The sequence below is a fragment of the Leucoraja erinacea genome, unplaced genomic scaffold (assembly GCF_028641065.1).
Source record: "Leucoraja erinacea ecotype New England unplaced genomic scaffold, Leri_hhj_1 Leri_377S, whole genome shotgun sequence".
NCBI lineage: Eukaryota > Metazoa > Chordata > Chondrichthyes > Rajiformes > Rajidae > Leucoraja > Leucoraja erinaceus.
Window position 1 is genome coordinate 70690 of NW_026576278.1, and position 9769 is coordinate 80458.

Below are 9769 nucleotides of genomic sequence, written 5' to 3' on the forward strand. Positions count from 1 at the left end.
CCTTCAATTAACTGCAGCCTTTTATCCTTGGGCAGAGTCACCACCACGAGTTAACAGTGACACCCAAGTAATCAATTACTGTGCTTGGTGATAATTTGGACTTATCTGGATGAAGGATAAACCCCAGTCTCTTGAAGGTGAGCTTAACTACTGACACCGATGCTTCCGCTGTAGCCCGAGTGTCGCCCACAATCAAAATATCATCCAAATAGGCCATTACCAAATGGCCATGAGCTCTTAGTAGCACTGACTGGTTTTTAACAATTTGGTAAATCTAGGAGCTGAGGACCTTTAGGCAATGCTTTAAATTGCCATTATTGACTCATCCAGCTAAATATTAAATATCTCCGATCATTACCATGAACAGCCACTGAGTAATATGCATCTTGAAGCATTTTCTCAAATTTAGCTGTATAGCATTGGCAAATGTCTCCATTTTAAAATGTTTCAACTTTACAATGGGGTTAAGACTCATCAGATCGAGGATGATTCTGCACCCACCATCCTTGTTTGCTCTAGGAACAATACTTGACACAAATTGATGGCGTTGGCAAACTGACTTCTCAATTACTTCTTTATTACACAATTTTTCAAGTTCTGCCTGAATCTCCTTATTCTCTTCTTTTGAGAAAATACGTGTCCGGGTTGAAACATGCTGAGTAGGAGGACACAAATTTGGGTAGAATTCAATTATAAACCCCATTATACTGCACAGTATAAATGCATCAGATGTTATTTCTTGCCATTCTTTTAGGAAGAAGTGTAACCTCCCTCCAACTTGTAAGTGTGAAACACTTAATATGTTTCTATCAGGACCAGACCCACCGACCCCGGGGTTTGCCGGTGAAACATGTTGTCCCCTGCTCCTAGTGGGAAAACTGTAACCTCCACATGTCCCAGGAGCAGTGCGCCAATAACGCATATACGGGAAAGACCGACTTGTTCCTTCCCCGGCCCCAGTCACCCCACGTCGGTAGGGAAACTGCCTTTGAATTGATCTGCCGAGCACCGGTGGCTTCATTAACCCCACAGTTTTTGCCTCTTCATTCAGGTCTTTTACCCTTTTGGCCAGATCCTCTCCAAAAAGCAGATAAGGCAATTGAATATTAGTTGGTTTACAGAGCCCCACAAACTTAGGGTTAGGCCTTATGGCACTTTTACGAGTACAGTTTATTTCAAAGTGCGCACTACTCATGAGTGCTAAGGCATCCTGTTGTGATTCAGACACATGTTCCTCACCCAAGCATCTGGCGAAAGCCGTAATGCCTGATCCCAGCAACTTCAGCACCCGCAGTAATTTCATGTCTTGTGCACGTACTGCAATGCCCAAATAGCCCCATATTACATTATTAACTGCTGGGACTGCTAAATGTGCGCAATTCTGTGGGTTTCATATTTTTTGGCAGTCTCGTCCATAGTGAGTTCCTGGCGCTGACGGGAAAGCAAGTAATTTATTGTCATTGCTAATTCGTCTCCCAATGGTCTCCCTGTTAGTCTGGGAATGGCAAATTTTTGGGCCAGGCCCGATATTTTAGGCTCTGTTATTGGGCTCCGATCCTCATATGATTCATCATCAGAATCTTGCTGACCCGTGAAATAATCCTCCTCAGATAACCATATAACCATATAACAATTACAGCACGGAAACAGGCCATCTCGATCCTTCTAGTCCGTGCCGAACACATATTCTCCCCTAGTCCCATATACCTGCGCTCAGGCCATAACCTTCCATTCCCTTCCCGTCCATATAACTATCCAATTTATTTTTAAATGATAAAAACGAACCTGCCTCCACCACCTTCACTGGAAGCTCATTCCACACAGCTACCACTCTCTGAGTAAAGAAGTTCCCCCTCATGTTACACCTAAATTTCAGTCCCTTAATTCTCAAGTCATGTCCCCTTGTTTGAATCTTCCCTACTCTCAGTGGGAAAAGCTTTTCCACGTCAACTCTGTCTATCCCTCTCATCATTTTAAAAACCTCTATCAAGTCCCCCCTTAACCTTCTGCGCTCCAAAGAATAAAGCCCTAACTTGTTCAACCTTTCCCTGTAACTTAGTTGCTGAAACCCAGGCAACATTCTAGTAAATCTCCTCTGTACTCTCTCTATTTTGTTGACATCCTTCCTATAATTAGGCGATCAAAATTGTACACCATACTCCAGAATTGGCCTCACCAATGCCTTGTACAATTTTAACACTACATCCCAACTTCTATACTCTAGGTGGGGGCGATCTGGTATCCCTGCTTCAGGTGCTTCCAGCGCGGGCTCTCCCGTAGGCCCGCGCATTGCAGCCCTCTTTCAGGTGGTGCTGGCGCTGGCTCTCCTATAGGCCAACGCATAAATCGCCCTTATTCAGGCATTGCTGGCGCTGGCTCTCATGTAGGCCAACATCTAGCCGGACCTCTTTCAGGCGCTGCCTGCGCTGGCTCTCACGTAGGCCAACGCGGACTCCTCCTGGAGTGGGTCCTGATAAATCAATTTTTCCATGAGGAATTCTAAATTTGCGACCCAAGCAGCCATAACGTCTGCCTGAGGAGGGGAACCGTCCGGGTCTGACTCCTCAGAGTCCACTGGTCGAACAGACTTTTTGTTGGCCTTGCGCCCCAACGGCTCTGTGACGGTATTTTCAATGACCGCTTCTGCAGTCGATGGCCTCACTGCCACCGACTCGTTAAGCGGGTGCCCGCTACTCGCAGGCCCGCGGGCCCGCGGTATGCCTCCCCTTTCCTTTACCCACTTTCCCCATTATAAACTTGTAGCGTAGAAACTACAAGTCTATTCCCCGAAGAATGCGACCTGTAGTAAAGTGAATGCACTTACCTCAGGCTTTTTTAAACTCCTCTGTACTCTCTCTATTTTGTTGACATCCTTCCTATAATTAGGCGACCAAAATTGTACACCATACTCCAGAATTGGCCTCACCAATGCCTTGTACAATTTTAACATTACATCCCAACTTCTATACTCTAGGTGGGGGCGATCTGGTATCCCAACTTCTATACTCAACTAGACTAAGTGGGACCCGTTGGGTCCCATGTTCACATGGGACGGCTGGTCCCCCGATGCAATATTCCACCTCTCCACCAATTCAAATATTGGTGGCCAGTGGTGGCTTTCTGGAGTGCTGGTGTGGGTTCTTGGGATGGCAGCTCTGTCCCCCAAGCCTGATCTGCTGGCAGCTCACTCACGACTGGTGAGCTGGCAGTAGACTCATCACTATTCCTTGAAATTCCATTTCAAGCAGGGTTCAAGGCCTCCAAATTCAAATCCATATTCCTACCATTTCAAGCAGGGTGCAAGGCCATCGAATTCAAGTGCAGTTTCCAACCATTTCAAGCCGGGTGCAAGGCCACCAAATTCAAGTGCAGTTTCATACCACATCAAGCAGGATGCAAGGCCACCAAATTCAAGTGCAGTTTCATTCCAATTCAAGCAGGGTTCTAGGCCACCAAATTCAGTGCAGTTTCATACCACATCAATACCTGAAGGGAGGATTTAGGGAGTTGGGAGGAGAGTTAAGAAAAAGGACCAAAAAGGTAACAATCTCAGGATTACTGCCTGTGCCACGCGACAGTGAGAGTAGGAATGGAGCGAGGTGGAGGATAAATGCGTGGCTGAAAGACTGGTGCAGAGGGCAGGGATTCAAGTTCCTGGATCATTGGGACTTCTTTTGGGGAAGGTGGGACCTGTACAGAAAGGATGGGTTGCACTTGAACCCGAGGGGGACCAATATCCTAGCGGGGAAATTTGCAAAGGCAGCTGGGGAGACTTTAAACTAGAATGGTTGGGGCGAGGGACTCAAATAGCGAAAGGTAGTAGACAGAATGGGAGGCAGGAAGCAGAAATGGGAAGCACTCGGACACAAGAGGAAAAAGAAAAAAAGGAAATAAACAGAGAATAAGAGACGGGGGTTTTCTTAAATGTGCATATTTTAATGCTAGGAGCATTGTAAGAAAGGTGGATGAGCTTAGAGTCTGGATAGACACCTGGAAGTATGATGTTGTGGCGATCAGTGAAACGTGGTTGCAGGAGGGCTGTGATTGGAAACTAAATATTCCAGGATTTCGTTGCTTCAGGTGTGATAGAATTGGAGGGGCAAGAGGTGGAGGTGTTGCATTGCTAGTCAGGGAAGATATTACAGCAGTGCTTTGGCAGGATAGATTGGAGGGCTCATCTAGGGAGGCTATTTGGGTGGAATTGAGAAGTGGGAAAGGTGTAGCAAAAACTTATAGGGGTGTATTATAGACCGCCAAACGGGGAACGAGAATTGGAAGAGCAAATATGTAAGGAGATAGCAGAGATTAGTAGTAAGCACAAGGTAGTGATTGTGGGAGATTTCAACTTTCCGCACATAGACTGGGAAACACATTCTGTAAATGGGCTGGATGGGTTGGAGTTTGTAAAATGTGTGCAGGATAGTTTTTTGCAGCAATACATAGAGGTACCTACTAGAGGAGGGGCAGTGCTGGACCTCCTGTTAGGAAATGAGACTGGACAGGTGGCGGAGGTATGCGTTGGGGAGCACTTCGGGTCCAGTGATCACAATACCATTAGTTTCAATATAATTATGGAGAGGGTCAGAACTGGACCTAGGGTTGAGATTTTTGATTGGAGAAAGGCTAACTTTGATGCGATGCGAGATGATTTAAAAGGAGTGAACTGGGACATTTTGTTTTATGGGAAAGATGTAGAAGAGAAATGGAGGACATTTAAAGGGGAAATTTTAAGAGTACAGAATCTTTATGTTCCTGTTCGGTTGAAAGGAAACAGTAAAAATTGGAAAGAGCCCTGGTTTTCAAGGGAAATTGGACATCTTGTTCGGAAAAAGAGGGAGATCTACAATAATTATAGGCAGCATGAAGTAAATGAGGTGCTTGAGGAGTATAAGGAATGTAAAAAGAATCTTAAGAAAGAAATTAGAAAAGCTAAAAGAAGATATGAGGTTGCTTTGGCAAGTAAGGTGAAAGTCAATCCAAAGGGTTTCTACAGCTATATTAATAGCAAAAGGATAAGGAGGGATAAAATTGGTCCATTGGAGAGACAGAGTGGACAGCTATCTGCAGAGCCAAAAGAGATGGGGGAGATATTGAACAATTGTTTTTCTTCGGTATTCACCAAGGAGAAGGATATTGAATTATGTGAGGTAAGGGAAACTAGTAGAGTAGTTATGGATACTATGAGGTTCAAAGTAAAAGAAGTACTGACACTTTTGAAAAATATAAAAGTGGATAAGTCTCCAGGTCCTGACAGGATATTCCCTAGGACATTGAGGGAAGTTAGTGTAGAAATAGCCGGGGCTATGACAGAAATATTTCAAATGTCATTAGAAACGGGAATAGTCCCCGAGGATTGGCGTACTGCGCATGTTGTTCCATTGTTTAAAAAGGGTTCTAAGAGTAAACCTAGCAATTATAGACCTGTTAGTTTGACTTCAGTGGTGGGAAAATTAATGGAAAAGATACTTAGAGATAATATATATAAGCATCTAGATAAACAGGGTCTGATTAGGAACAGTCAACATGGATTTGTGCCTGGAAGGTCATGTTTGACTAATCTTCTTGAATTTTTTGAAGAGGTTACTAGGGAAATTGACGAGGGTAAAGCAGTGGATGTTGTCTATATGGACTTTAGTAAGGCCTTTGACAAGGTTCCTCATGGAAGGTTGGTTAAGAAGGTTCAACTGTTGGGTATAAATGCAGGAATAGCAAGATGGATTCAACAGTGGCTGAATGGGAGAAGCCAGAGGGTAATGGTGGATGGCTGTTTATCGGGTTGGAGGCAGGTGACTAGTGGGGTGCCTCAGGGATCTGTGTTGGGTCCTTTGTTGTTTGTCATGTACATCAATGATCTGGATGAAGGTGTGGTAAATTGGATTAGTAAGTATGCAGATGATACCAAGATAGGGGGTGTTGTGGATAATGAAGAGGATTTCCAAAGTCTACAGAGTGATTTAGGCCATTTGGAAAAATGGGCTGAAAGAAGGCAGATGGAGTTTAATGCTGATAAATGTGAGGTGCTACACCTTGGCAGGACAAATCAAAATAGGACGTACATGGTAAATGGTAGGGAATTGAAGAATACAGTTGAACAGAGGGATCTGGGTATAACCGTGCATAGTTCCTTGAAGGTGGAATCTCATATAGATAGGGTGGTAAAGAAAGCTTTTGGTATGCTAGCCTTTATAAATCAGAGCATTGAGTATAGAAGCTGGGATGTAATGTTAAAATTGTACAAGGCATTGGTGAGACCAAATCTGGAGTATGGTGTACAATTTTGGTCGCCCAATTATCGGAAGGATGTCAACAAAATAGAGAGAGTACAGAAGAGATTTACTAGAATGTTGCCTGGGTTTCAACAACTAAGTTACAGAGATAGGTTGAATAAGTTAGGCCTTTATTCTCTGGAGCGCAGAAGGTTAAGGGGGGACCTGATAGAGGTCTTTAAAATGATGAGAGGGATAGACAGAGTTGATGTGGACAAGCTTTTCCCTTTGAGAATAGGGAAGATTCAAACAAGAGGACATGACTTCAGAATTAAGTGACAGAAGTTTAGGGGTAATATGAGGGGGAACTTCTTTACGCAGAGAGTGGTGACAGTGTGGAATGAGCTCGCAGTGGAAGTGGTGGAGGCAGGTTCATTGGTATAACCGTATATCCATATAACCATATAACAATTACAGCACGGAAACAGGCCATCTCGACCCTTCTAGTCCGTGCCGAACACATAATCTCCCCTAGTCCCATATACCTGCGCTCAGACCATAACCCTCCATTCCCTTCTCATCCATATAACTATCCAATTTATTTTTAAATGATAAAAATGAACCTGCCTCCACCACCGTCACTGGAAGCTCATTCCACACAGCTACCACTCTCTGAGTAAAGAAGTTCCCCCTCATGTTACCCCTAAACTTCAGTCCCTTAATTCTCATGCCATGTCCCCTTGTTTGAATCTTCCCTACTCTCAGTGGGAAAAGATTTTCCACGTCAACTCTGTCTATCCCTCTCATCATTTTAAAGACCTTTATCAAGTCCCCCCTTAACCTTCTGCGCTCCAAAGAATAAAGCCCTAACTTGTTCAACCTTTCTCTGTAACTTAGTTGCTGAAACCCAGGCAACATTCTAGTAAATCTCCTCTGTACTCTCTCTATTTTGTTGACATCCTTCCTATAATTAGGCGACCAAAATTGTACACCATACTCCAGAATTGGCCTCACCAATGCCTTGTACAATTTTAACATTACATCCCAACTTCTATACTCAATGCTCTGATTTATAAAGGCCAGCACACCAAAAGCTTTCTTTACCACGCTATCTACATGAGATTCCACTTTCAGGGAACTGTGCACAGTTATTCCCAGATCCCTCTGTTCACCTACATTCTTCAATTCCCTACCATTTACCATGTAAATCATTTAATGATTTAAAATGATGGTATCATTTAAAAATTAATTGGATAGGCATATGGATGAGAAGGGAATGGAGGGTTATGGTATGAGTGCAGGCAGGTGGGACTAAGGGGAAAAAAAATTTGTTTGGCATGGACTTGTAGGGCCGAGATGGCCTGTTTCCGTGCTGTAATTGTTATATGGTTATATTGTTACATCAAGCAGGATGCAAGGCCACCAAATTCAAGTGCAGTTTCATTCCAATTCAAGCAGGGTGCAAGTCCACCAAATTCAAATGCAGCTACATACCATTTCATGCAGGGTGAAACCACCATAAAACCACGCTAAACAGTGCTCAGTTGATTCACAGCTCAGACAGAGTGATGACCTCACCCTCCCCCATCACGCAGAGACTGAGCCACACCCACACTTCCGGGTTTTATAACCCCACACCCTCCCACCGGAAAAGGTGCGGCTTTCAGGGCGTGATTAACAGGAGAGAGATTCTCGTCATCTTTTAAACACTAATGACACTTACTTTTCATTGATGGGAAGAATTGCCTGCACTTTCTCAGCGGAGTAAGATGGCCAAAAATCACAGCCATAAGTGATAGCGTTTTATCTAAAATCAATATACGGTGCAAACAGGAAGTAAATGCATTTGCAGTAGTGCCTTTTCTCTTCAAGCCAAAGCAGCCAAGTCGCCATTTGCAGTAAGTAGTGCCTTTCAACTTCAACCCAAAGCACCCAAGCCAATATTTGCAGTGAGTAGTGCCGTTCAACTTCAAGCCAAAGCACCCAAGCCACCATTTGCAGTAAGTAGTGCCTATCAACTTCAAGCCAAAGCACCCAAGCCACCAGTTGCAGTAAGTAGTGCCTTTCAACTTCAAGCCAAAGCATCTAAGCCACCATTTGTAGTAAGTAGTGCCTCTCAACTTCATGCCACCACTTGCAGTAAGTAGTACCTTTCAACTTCAAGCCAAAGCACCCAAACCACTATTTGCAGTAACTAGTGGCTTTCAATTTCAAGCAAAGCAGCCAAGCCACCATTTGCAATAAGTAGTGCCTTTCAACTTCAAGCCAAATCACCCGCCACCATTTGCAGTAAGTAGTGTCTTTCAACTTTAAACCAAAGCTCCCAAGCCACCATTTGCAGTAAGTAGTGCCTTTCAACTTCAGCCACAATTTGCAGTAAGTAGTGCCTTTCAACTTCAAGCCAAATCACCCGCCACCATTTGCAGTAAGTAGTGCCTTTCATCTTCAAGCCAAAGCACCCAAACAACCATTTGCAGGAAGTGCCTTTTTACTTAAAAACCATATTTTCATTTTCAAACCACATTAAGGGTACTCACAGTTTTGTATACATTTGTTCAGTGTTATTCAGAGCTCAGAGAGACGTGATCCTTGGCTTCACCCATCTTGCAGAGACTGAGTGAGGCACACCACTTCCTGGTTTTATAGTCCCTCCCCTTCCTCCAGCAGGTGCAGCAAAGAGAATAGTGTTTTTTTTTAAACTTCAAGCCAAAGCTCCCAAGCCACCATTTGCAGTGAGTTGTGCCTTTCAACTTTAAACCAAAGCTCCCAGGCCACCATTTGCAGTAAATAGTGCATTTCAACTTCAAGCCATAGCACCCAAGCCACCATTTGCAGTAAGTAGTGCCTTTCAACTCCATGCCACCATTTGCAGTTAGTGCCTTTCAACCTCAAGCCAAAGCACCCAAGCCATCATTTGCAGTAAGTTGTGCCTTTCAACCTCAAGCCAAAGCACCCAAGCCACCATTTGCAGTAAGAGGTGCCTTTCAACATCAAGCCAAATCACCCGCCACCATTTGGAGTAAGTAGTGCCTTTCAACTACCAGCCAAAGCACCTAAACAACCATTTGCAGGCAGTGCCTTTATACTTCAAACAAACCATATTTTCATTTTCAAACCACATTAAGGGTACTCACGGTTGTGTAGATATTTGTTCAGTGTTATTCAGAGCTCAGAGAGATGTGACCCTTGGCTTCATCAAGCTTGCAGAGGCTGAGTGAGGCACACCACTTCCTGGTTTTATAGTCCCTCCCCCTCCCTCCAGCAGGGGCAGCAGAGAGAATGGTGAATGTTTTAAAAACATTAATATCTCTCTGATTTGTCATCGATGGGAAAAATCATCCGCACCCGTAAGGCAGAGGGGGGCTCTGAGCGAGGTGGCAAAAAATGACTGCCGTAGGTGGCGGCGTTCTGTCAGAAATTGCAGCACAATGGGCCAAAAGCGGTCAAGATCAGAGATTTGGTAATATAGATGCTCTGATTTATAAAGGCCAGCACACCAAAAGCTTTCTTTACCACCCTATCTACATGAGATTCCACCTTCAGGGAACTGTGCACAGTTATTC